The sequence below is a fragment of the Xenopus tropicalis genome, chromosome 4 (genome assembly GCF_000004195.4).
Source record: "Xenopus tropicalis strain Nigerian chromosome 4, UCB_Xtro_10.0, whole genome shotgun sequence".
NCBI classification, from domain to species: domain Eukaryota; kingdom Metazoa; phylum Chordata; class Amphibia; order Anura; family Pipidae; genus Xenopus; species Xenopus tropicalis.
Window position 1 is genome coordinate 93688289 of NC_030680.2, and position 12015 is coordinate 93700303.

At 39.2% G+C, this 12015-nt stretch overlaps 1 protein-coding gene across 2 annotated transcripts in view; it reads right to left on the reverse strand.

Annotated features, from left to right (window-relative positions):
* mob3c (MOB kinase activator 3C) overlaps positions 1-12015 on the reverse strand; it is a 36784-nt gene that overhangs the window by 13509 nt on the left and 11260 nt on the right. The window lies entirely within an intron of this gene.

Below are 12015 nucleotides of genomic sequence, written 5' to 3' on the forward strand. Positions count from 1 at the left end.
AAAAACAGTGAACGATAAACAATGCTTATGTGTGTAAACAAGATGTAAATGCTATCCAGTGGGAAAAAAAATAAATCTGTTTTTCCGCCTGTCTATAATACGCTTCATATTAGTGAATTCAGGTCTTTCCAGGATAATATCCTCAGACCTAAATAAAGCTTGTCATGCAAAAATTTTACAAAACCTTTCAGCATATTAAACACTCATGTTAAAGTTATGCTGATGCATAAGCAAATGACCAGACCCACTTACAAATCCCTAATGAAGGGGGTAAAGATAGGTCCCTAGACATCCCAATCTGTATATGCAATTTTGCAGTGAAAATGAAGAACACCAATTTTTTAGTTTGTTTTTCATGGACTTTTCTTCTACACAGCCTAAATGAATATGTGCACTCTTCAGAATTGTTTTGGCAAACTAAATAATCCTCAGAAGCTGAGTTAAGAAAGAAGAAAACTTTTAGATAAACCAATTTGCCACGTCACCATTTTCCTTTTATGGGCTACAGAGTATGTAAATTCTTCAAATAAGCTAGCATTCCTGCCTCCTTAGCAAAATGCATAAATAGTAGAGAGGAAGGAAGAATGTAACGTTTTACCATTGACAGGTTTCCTCTGAGTTAAAATATAGAACATAATAACCAATTAGGCTTTTGAGGAGGCAATGAAGAGCAACAGTGTTTGATGCATGAGGAGAGTAGAGTATAAACCCAAGGTAACACGTTAATGAGCATGTATAATGAACATATAAACATACGTAATATAAAGCAATGTTTCTGGTTATAATTAACAGTAAAAATACATGTAGCATTTGCTGAAGGGGTTATTAAATGCCAGCATATTTTACTGTTTTTAAGCTGTTTCCCCAGCTTCAGGCGGACATTGTCTTTTTTTTTTTATTATGCAGTATTCCTGTTTTCCTTTACATTTAGCAGTAAATGTACAGAACCATTTTAATTTGTATGTTAATCCGGCTACTTTTCAATTCCCTGGACAAATTACCAGTGTTAAATAAATATAACAATAGACAGTAAGTTTTTTCATCAGAAAAATAATTATTAAGTGAGGTAATTATGATTAATTTGCTTGTTTGTGACATTGATCCAAGGTTATATTATGTGTAAGGAATAATTGCCAACAAAAGTAAATGCTGATGATAGATAGATAGATAGATAGATAGATAGATGATAGATAGATAGATAGACTGCACTCACAGGTGCAAAAAAAATAAAATTTATCAAAGAAAATCCCCACAGACAGATAAGTTTGATGATATAAATGTATTAGTATGTCTGGAATAGTCTTTAGGTTTTTATCAGGAAAAATCACAGCACAATCAAAAGCATACAAGTAATATGCCTTATAGTGGGCTGACAAGGTAATGTTTGACTCTTAGGGGCACATTTACTAATCCACGAATCCAAATCGCGAATGGGAAAAAATCGGATTGGAAACGAAAATTTTGCGACTTTTTCATCGCCGTCGCGGTTTTTTTCGTATTGAGCAATTGTAAACGGCGGAAAAAACAATCCTATTTTTTCACGACGGCAACGAAAAAGTTGCGGAAAATATACGATAACGGCGACGAAAAAATCGCAGGACATACGAAAAAGTCGCCACGGCGATGAAAAAGTCGCAAAAATACTGATCATTACAAAAAAACACGTTCGGATGCTTTCGGTCCGTTCGTGCATTAGTAAATCTGCCCCTTAGGGTGGCCATACATGGGCCTATAAAAGATGTGATGGACAACAGGGCAGCTTTTGGGGCCCTAAGACAGGCCTTTCCAACTGATATCTGGCTCAATGGTGCAGTCCTCATCCCGATGGCCTACATCACATCATTGTGATCTCATTGTTTGGCCCTTGGGATCAAAATAATAACCGCTATATTGGAAAAGAGGTTGCCAAATCTTTCAGTGTATGGCCAGCTTTAGGCTGCCCATATCCATCTCACAACTCTGTGCTTCTTATACTGCCAGTCTTCATCTTGCCACCTGATTCACACCCTTCATGTATTGAACCCTAACATAAATCAAATTTAAGGGTACACATTCCCTTTTGTAACGTCTTTCCTTTTGTATTTGTCTAAAGTAATATTAAGAGATGAGAACAGAAGTTGAGATGCAACTCTACTTACTCACATGCTGTATAACCCCAGCAGAGCTGCATTCAAATTTCTGTAGATCTGATCTGTAAACACATTGGATAGAAACACCATTTATATATTAATCTCTAATACAGATGAACCAGTCTTACATTAGGCTGAGATAGCTGTGTCCCACCATGTACTCCAATGAGCACCTTTTCCAAGAAAATTTATTCTGCAACCTATTATACGTACAGTATATTTCTTGTGATACTAAGTAATTATCAGGGCCGGATTTCTGTTCTGGGCGCCCCGAGGCCGCCCCTGTTTGTCGCCCCCCCCTCCACCCATGCGCAAACGCACCCCCCCCAGTGCGCATGCGCTAACGCGTGATAACCCCCCGCGAGTGGGCATGCGCTACTTTAAACTCCCATACGGAGCAGTGGGGAGAGGTCCCGACTGCTCCGTATGGGAGCCAAATTTAAAAATTTTCTTGCGGCGGGGCGGCATGCCGCCCCTAAACTTCTGCCGCCCTAGGCCCGGGCCTTTGTGGCCTCTCCACAAATCCGGGCCTGGTAATTATATAGCCCCTAGCTAAACAATCTACTCAGTCTACATCTTAATAAAGATTCAGTACAGTAATATTAATGCAATCACTGTTCCCAAATGTTTTGATGGGATGTATGCCAGGGTCCCATGAATATCTCCCAATCTCCTCTTAATACATCATGAACTATGACTATATATATAGTTTACACTTAATTACAAAACACACTAAGTTTCCTTGTTAGGTTTTGATGTTTTCAGACAAATCCCTGTGTAAGACACTAAAGGTGGCCATACACATACCAATTTTCGATCTTTCCCACCCTCCACAGACAATCAGGGCTAAATCGTCAGATTCAACAATAGAAATTCTACCTCCTTCTGCTGATTCAGCCCTGAACGTAGATTTTGCTTGGGCACCCAACCCACCCAATCGACGAGTCGACTGATATCCACAGCCTTGTGCGATATCGGTTGCCTCATCGAGCCACCATACATGCACCAAATATCGTATGAAAGATATCATCGGTGCGTGTATGGCCAGCTTAAGAATGAGCTTCTACAGGGCAGGGAATCATTGTGAATGCATTTTTATTTTCAGCACATACAGCATTAAATTAGATATAACGTAAAGGATTTTTCTGCCAAAAGGGTCCACATCTGCTTTCCAAATTACAGAAGGAGTTAAACTGTTATGGCCATTAATTTGTTCAGCTTGGAGGCAGATGCAGAAGAACATCGAGGGAGGTCAGATGCTCTTTCAGTGGAAGAGATCCAGCGGATGCTTCCAAGAAGCTTATTAAAATGTAAGCCAATTCGTTAAAGATGCAGCGGTGTCTGCCAGCTCTGTGTCCTGAGGTTACTTACATTTATATTGAAAGGGAATATGGTGCTGCTGGGAATATTGCTGGTTAGCAACCTGCAGTTAAAAACTAAAGCTGAAGGATGATAAGCTGACAGCATATCAGCAGCTACAGACAAGTGAATACCTGTGATTAGACACCAATTTGTGCATTGTGTTGAATCGTCTGTTACAGATGTAAATCAGTGAATCACATTGATATTGCTGGCACGCAGCATTGCCCTTGTTGCTTAATCGATTTCCTTGGACAGCTATCATCTACTTCAATTAATCTCTTGTACTGGGAAATCAGAGTTGTTCTTCTTCGAATATGTCCTCATCCCCAGAACTGGCCTGTGCTACCATACCTGGCCAGCTGTGAGCAGCCAGCCTCAGAGGCAACAGAGCCCAAGTATATCACTTCAAATTAAAGGGGAAGTTCACCTTTAATTTAACTTTTGGAATGATGTTGACAGTGATATTCTGAGAAAATGTGTAACTGGTCTTCATTTTTTATTTTTTGCTGTTCTTAAATTAATTAGCCTTTATTTTCAGCAGCTCTCCAGCAGCTATCTGGTTGTAAGGGTTTAATTTACCTTAGCAACCATGCTTTATTAATACCCCAGACACAGGTCTTGTTTATTAATAACCCAGATTGCAGGTACAGGTATGGTACTGTGCCTCCTATAAGGATTAATTATTTATTAGTTGGGATCAAGTACAAGGTACTGTTTTATTATTACAAAGAAAATGTAAATCATTTTTAAAAATGTAAATTATTTTATTAAAATGGAGTCTATGGGAGATAGCCTTCCCATAATTCGGAAGTTTCTAGATAATGGGTTTCTGGATAATGGATCCCATGCCTGTACTACTCCCTTAGTGCTCATTCAGAAAGCTCCTGCATCCAGGCCCTTGCTGAGCTCTACATCTTGCAGCAGATTAAATATCCCAGCAGGATGAAGAGTGCTGCATTCTCGTTTTATATAGTTGAAATGGTGGGATCCGATTCAAATGTGCTATACCCTCATACTGTACTAACTAAGGAAAACAGGAGAGAAGGCAGTCAGTTATAAGTGAGTTATAACTATGTACCTGTTCTGCCCCCCCATACAGTGCCCCCAATGACCCAATAGACAGTACCCCATATACACAATGCCCCCATAGAAAGTGCCCCCAATTGCACCCATAGACAGTAGCCCCTATAGACAGTACCCCCCCAATTGCCCCCATAGACAGTTCCCCCAATAGAAAGTAACTCCCATACACAATGCCCCCAATAGAAAGTGTCCTTAATTGCACCCATACACAGTGCCCCCCATAGACAGTACCTCCCATACACAGTGCCCCCCATAGATACTGCTGCTTCTTCTTCTTCAGCGGCTCTCCTTATGTGGCTCCTTATACGGCGGAGCCAGGTTCTTTTATAAGGTTGCACCCCGTGCGTACGTGTGACATCAATACGCACGGGGCACAACCTTATAAAAGGGCCTGTCGCCGCCGAACAAGGAACCGCATAACGAGAGGAACCGCTGAAGAAGAAGGACGCCCCGATACAGCCAGCGGAAATGCAGGACATTCATGGAACTATCTGGGACAGCAGGATAAAACTGGGACTGTCCCGTGGAAAGCGGGATATTTGGGGGGGTATGCTTACTACGTTCCACTGAATTACAAAAAAAAAACCTAAAATAACCACAAATTTTGTGAAAAACAATTTGTAGAATGTTGTGCAATTTCCAGACCAGTCAGGGGCATTCCCTTACATCATTACTCAGAATAAGGCATGAGTTCATTGACAGACAAATCATACTTTTCTGCTGGAAATGGAGGAGACTGAGCTAAGAATCAGTCATACACAAGTCCAAACAATATGGATGGTAAACATTTAACCACAGGCAAAGATGGTATTTCCTAAAGTTACTATGTAATATGTTACTCAATTTAAGTGATTAAGATACACCTAAGGTACTTAAGTGCTTTATGTGCCATCAGCCTCGTAACTAAATATCAGCAATAAAATCAATCTCACCAGTTTTGGGAAATAAACAAAATCATTTTTTATTTTTCTTGCTTCGACAATAGCTAGACCTGAACACTAAGAACATTAATGTACCAGAACAGAAACACAGGAATACATGAATGGAGTTTAGCATGTGGAAACAATGCACTGCACTGTCAGCAAACTGTACATGCCAAAGTAAACAGTTTCTTATGAATTATGGTTGTTCCGCACTCATTAACACTCTAAATTTGTGATGTGTCAGCTCAGATCTTTTCAGGAAATCTTTTCAGTTTTGAGTCCACCTACACAAAGCATGCTATTCAATCACAGACCCTCAGGCAGGCCCCCACTATGTGGGTGTAGGCGGGTAGGATCATGCAAAAAAAATGTTGGCGCCAGAAATTCTTAAAGGGGAAGGAAGTATGACAACTCTATTTTCAATTACGTTTTTTTTCCCATTTAATGGACATTTGGTTCTCAAGTGGCATAAATAAGGCCCCCACAGCACCCCAGGGCCACCGTCAGGGACTTTACAATGCCTGCCCAAACCTGCAAGCCGACAATGCTCGCAGCTCTTCAGTCAGCTGAAATAAATCAAAGATAGCTTTGAATTCTTTCCACTGTGGAATGTACAGCCATCTTTGATTTGGGACAAAAGAAAGGTTTTTGGTATTCTGCTTTGATAAGGTAAGTCTATACTCAAATATAAAAGCACAGTCTAATTATTATTATTATTTATTTAGCGCCATCAATTCATACAGCGCTTTACAGAATAAAGGGGTACAGCCAACAGAACAGTTAACATGTACATATAGACAATTCACAAAAAAGGTTTACAGTTACATTTCAATGAGGATTAGAGACACTAGGCGGAGGGCCCTGCTCGCAAGAGCTTACATTCTAAATGGGAGGGGGCGGCTGAGACATAAGTTCACGGTAACTAGCATAGCGTTAGAGTTCATGTTGGTGTGTAAAGTGACAGTAAGTGCGGAGTGAGAGGTGAAAACCACTGGTTAGTGAGTGAGGGAAGATTAGGGGTGCTCAGTGGGTAATCGCATTTCTGAGGATTAAGGTTAAAGGCTTAAATAAGAAGGTGAGTTTCATGAGTCCATTTAAAGGCTTGGAGACTCTGACAGTGTCTAATGGGACAGCAAAGAGCGTTCCCGAGGATGGGTGCAGCGAGTGTGAAGTCCTGGATGCGAGAGTGAGAAAGATGTCATGTGTAGAGCGAAGGTTACGTCGGGGGGTGTACTTGGGGATTAGGGTGGTTAAACAGAGTGGTGCAGTACCACTGAGTGCTTTGTAGGCGAGTACAAGAATCTTGAACTGAATCCTGTACATGACAGGTAGCCAGTGCAAGGATTGGCTGAGATGGAATGTTTAAAGGAGAAGGAAAGTCATTTTGGCATTTTACTGCCAATAGATTTGCCAAATTAGTGCCACCTAGAACACTATATTTATTCTGCAAAATACCATACCTGAGTAAACAGCCCTAGAAGCTTTATCTGTTTGTTTAAGATAGCAGCTGCCATTTTAAGTAGCTTCCTGCTTGCAGCTTAGCCATTACAGCTCAGATAACACATTCCTAAGGGTGGGGGGAAATGGGTTTTATGAATTCTTATTGGAGACGAGAGCAGGAGAGAGGAGAGAGCTGCACAGACTCTGGCCCCAGGAATGAAGGATTTTTCTGTAAGACGATGTCAGATACACAAGAACATGTTTGCAAAAAAGGACACAAAATCCTTTGTTTCTTTTCATAGAGGACTTTCTGTGAGTGCTTATGGCTGTATTTTCATAGACCTTTCTGATAAAGCTTTCTTAATTTTTACTTTTGGTGCTAAATGCTTACAAAAAACACTGGTATTCAGTCTGCCCCTTGCTCCTTGCACTAGCACTGCACTGTCTAGTAAACTAAATTTATGACATTGTAGAATATTTTTCTAACAGTGTCAGTGTTACAGAAAATGTAATACATTTTCTGATATTGGAACAGCAACATTAAAGTAAGTAAAGATGGTATGGTTGTCGGAAAGCACTATATCAACAGTATACATATCCTAACCTTTAATGCTTTAAAGCAATTTTATACCCACTTTTGCAGTCTGATGTAGTTTGTGTTTAAAAGGTATTGCTTTGTGATTACCTGTATGTCTATATATATATATGTAGAAAATGGCTGAGGCACACACTTATAGGGATTACAACCTGTGTGCAAATCAGAAAGACAATAACAATATGTAAAAAATGCTGATGCACACCAGGAAAATATTATCAAAAAAATATACTTATTTTATTTAGATCGATGTTTCGGTCCTCACCCGGGACCTTTATCAAGATATGTACCTTATATATATATATATATATATATATATATATACACATGGGAAATCAAAGCATCCAGCACTCAACAGGTCTTGTGCATTCAACATTTCGGTTCATATATCTGCTAAACAAACTTGCAGGTATAGGACCACTCCCAGAGGGCACCATGTTGGCAACAATGGATGTGGAATCACTTTATACAAATATTCCACATAAAGATGGTGTAGCCGCCTGCAAAGAATTTCTGGAAAAGAAGAGCCTACCATCTCATACAGTTAAACAACCGAGTTTACCTTGACACACAACTACTTCTTATTCGGCCAAGAAATATATCTACAGAAGATGGGTATATGCTTTGCACCCCAGTATGCCAATCTTTTCATGGCTAGACTAGAAGAGGACTTTTCCTCCCCCTGTAACACCAAGCCTTTGATGTACCTCCGTTACATAGATGACATATTCATAATCTGGACAGGTACTGTACAAGAACTGATTCAGTTTCACAAACAATTTCATGACTTTCAACTAACTATCAATTTAAAACTGAACTACTCCCCTACTCACATTCACTTTCTAGATAGAGCTATTCATATCAGGGAAAATAGTATACAAACCACCATATATCAAAACCCAACGGATAAACCATCATCTAATGTATGATAGCTTTTACCTTGACCACACCAAACACTCCATCATCTAAAGCCAGGCTCTACAATATAATCGGATATGTTCTAACACTTCTGAAAGGGATCACCACCTAAAAACACTCAAAGCAGACTTTATTAGCAGGGGCTATAACCCAAGGATTGTGGATTAATACATCCATACAGCCACCAGGATTCCTGTCGACTTCTATAATACAAACAAAAAACAGAAATAAATAAGTTCCTCTAGTGGTCACATACAATCCCCAACTAAAAACCCTCAGAAAAAAAGCCAAGGATCTACAGTGTACACTACATAAGGATGAGAGAATTCCTTTTACTTCACATTTCAGTAACTTACCCTAATTTGTATCAAGCCACTTTGATCCACATTATTCTGTACCTTATCTGTGTGTCCCTTGCAGTCCCCCTTGTATATGACATTGTTAACACCTTCCACACAGATGGATATTGCTTTTTTCTGGTTATTTGATATATGAGCTGAATGTTGTATATACTGTATATCAGAGAGCACCACAGCTTTACTGTAATCAGCTTGAAAAGGGAATTAAAATGTTCTGAAAGCTTGCTATGGTTATCTTAGCCAATAAAGCACCTTTATACCACTTTTGTTACTTTTTTATTTCAAAAGGCTAACATAAATATAGCTTTTTTTTTTTAATATAGAGATTTTTAATCACAAGGGGCTTAATATTTTTTAGTGTATCCAAACTATCTGATGATAGTATAAAGATAAGCAGAGCTTACTTTATCTTTTCTTCAGCCCAGCTGAATATGCATTGATGTGACATTTTTAGCAGTCTGGTAAAATTAGCTAAAATATGCCACTTTTTTCTAACCAGTTTCTGTGCTAATACTAATTCCTAATGATTAAATAAATTTAAAACATCTTGGCTTTCTAATACACATTCAAAGATAAATCATGCCATTTTGCAGTCTGCATAAAAGCCAAAATGGTCAAAATGTAAAATCTGCATGACCAAGTACAGAAAATATACAATGCCCTACTGGGAAGCATCACTTTGCTCCAAAGATTGTAGGTTTAGAGCTCTTACACATGGACATTTTTGCTTGATGCAAAGCTACCCTGTGTGGCAGCTATTCTATGCATTCCACCGCGTCAGTGCAGGAGTTAACTTAACGCATTCTTCTCAATGGGGCTTGTAATGACAAGACTGCACTTTATAACCTCTGCACATCCTGTAGTATTACCCCAGTAAGAAAGAAAATAAAGAGGTGACAAGGGTGTTTTTGCCCAGCTTAGCTGACCAGCCCTTATAATATGCTCAGTACACCTGTCAATCATTTTACCTTTAGTTTTACCTTTTAAACTAATACAATTTGTAATCATTCACATAGCATCCTTTACTTTAACAATGTAATGGTCTTATCCTCAATCCTGGGAAAAGCAGGTAGATGAATCCATTAAAACAGAGACTGGCAACAACTGTTTAAATTAATATATCACATTGCCACAGCAGCCTACATTATAACATCTCTCTACCTGCCACTGTGCCATTGCCAACACCTGTAAAGCACATCAGGTTGTCATGGAAACCTACAGAAAACCACAGGACACAGGAGGTAGTAACCTTCAGCCACATATCTCTATAAAACTACAGATTATTACATTATTCTCTCACAACCAAGGCTCTTCAGACATTTCTTAGGGCTATCTCAACACATATGCAGTATATATTTAAAAGTTAAAGTGCAGCGACTGACCGTTATTACACAGATTTATAGCAGAGATATGCCATCTTAACCCCTCCAGATGCTGTACAACAACTCTCAGCATACACCAAGAGCCAAATAAAGGGATGCCACAGTTGGTCATCTTTGATTATTCAGGTTGAGAGTGTCAGCTTTTCTAAATATTCCTCTTTTTTAACCATCACCATGAATTTAATACTCTAATATCATTAAAACCTTTGCAACTATTAAAGCATTATTATTATTATTATTTATTTATTATTATTATTATTTACAGCCATATTTGGGTTGTATCATTACAACACCCAAGACCTGGAGATACATTTGAGTCTAGTGAATGAAAGGTTATTTCCTACATTGGGTTTTTTGCCACAGCTAATAAGATGCCAGACCAAAGGGAATGTTTATGTTATAATGGAAGGTAGTCTTAACCATGCCCAGTTTTTAAATGACAGGCACTCTAAGCCATGCCCATATTATCACATCCACCTTTAAGCCCAAAGTGCAATAGACTGGCTGCTCAACATTAAATGGCACAGTAACTTTCAGCATCATTTGCACTGACCACCCAACGTTACAAGGCACGGTAACGTTCAGCATCTAATGGCACTGATCACCCAAAATAAAATTCTAAAGTAACATCCAGAATTAAATGGCAAAGTAACTTCCACCAGTGACCCCAAAATAAATAGTAATCTTATATCAGATGTAATCAGTGGAGCACAAGAGACATTTTCACAGAAGTGATTACACAGAAAGTTTTTACCAGATGCAAGGAGAAATGCAAGAAGAACTTTTAAAGAGATCAGTGTGCCACTGGTGAAAATACATCATAAATAACCTTGTCTCAAAGGCAAAGAGACTTTCAGCACTTTCCTACATCAGCAGCAGGGCAGGGAGGGTCTGCACAATGGGAGAGAAAACCGCAAGGCGTGAGCCGCACAATGTAAATGGCCTGCAGGCTGCCACTTGGACAGCACTGGTTTAGGATATCAGCATTTTTCCTGTGATACCTCAATAATGTAACAGAAATCTGTAAAAATGGCCCCTTTATTGGAGCTCCCTATAGATCCTATCAGTTATCTGTCCTTGTTTCAAATAAAGGGTAGGCGTGTCCTAACAGTCCCTGCCAGAAGCACAGCAAGAGGGGGACAGCCAATCACAGCCTTGCACTCACACAAGCAAAGACAGGCTTCAGTTCCCTATCAGGTCAGCCTAGCTGCTAATTGGTTCCTATCCTACAGTGCTATGTACTGAGAGCCACCGGCTCCCCTGCACATCCAACAAATCCAGCCAGCAGAAAGTGGAACAGATGGGCGGGACTAGTGGGGTTTTGGGGAAATTTCTCAATAAATCAGTCCGAAACACAACTTTTTTAAGCACAATCCTTCTATATTTAGAGAAGTATAATTCACTGGTACATTCTTAATTTTTATATGATATGTCTCGCTTCAAATGGTCAACTTATAACACAAAATCACAAACTTCCTATAATGAACGGCGACCCTAATTTATTGTGCACAAAAATGAAAATTATATTTATTGTAAAGAGTACTTTAAGTAAATATTGAATGTCACAGCTTGTTCATTTATACAAGGCTAACTTTCCTTTATGTTTTATTCTGAATATCAGTCAATAGAAGAAAGCCTGCTGCTATATTTTGTTAATCACAAGGCGTAAGTAGCTTTTGTAGAGATCAGTTCTAATTCCAGAAAGACAGAGCTGATAAATCTGCTGTTCGCCTTTAAACCCTTCACAGCAGAAAGGCCCCACCATGCAATGCTGTACAATTTTATTTTGTGCTCTGTGGGCAACAAAAGCACTCTAAGCAAAAA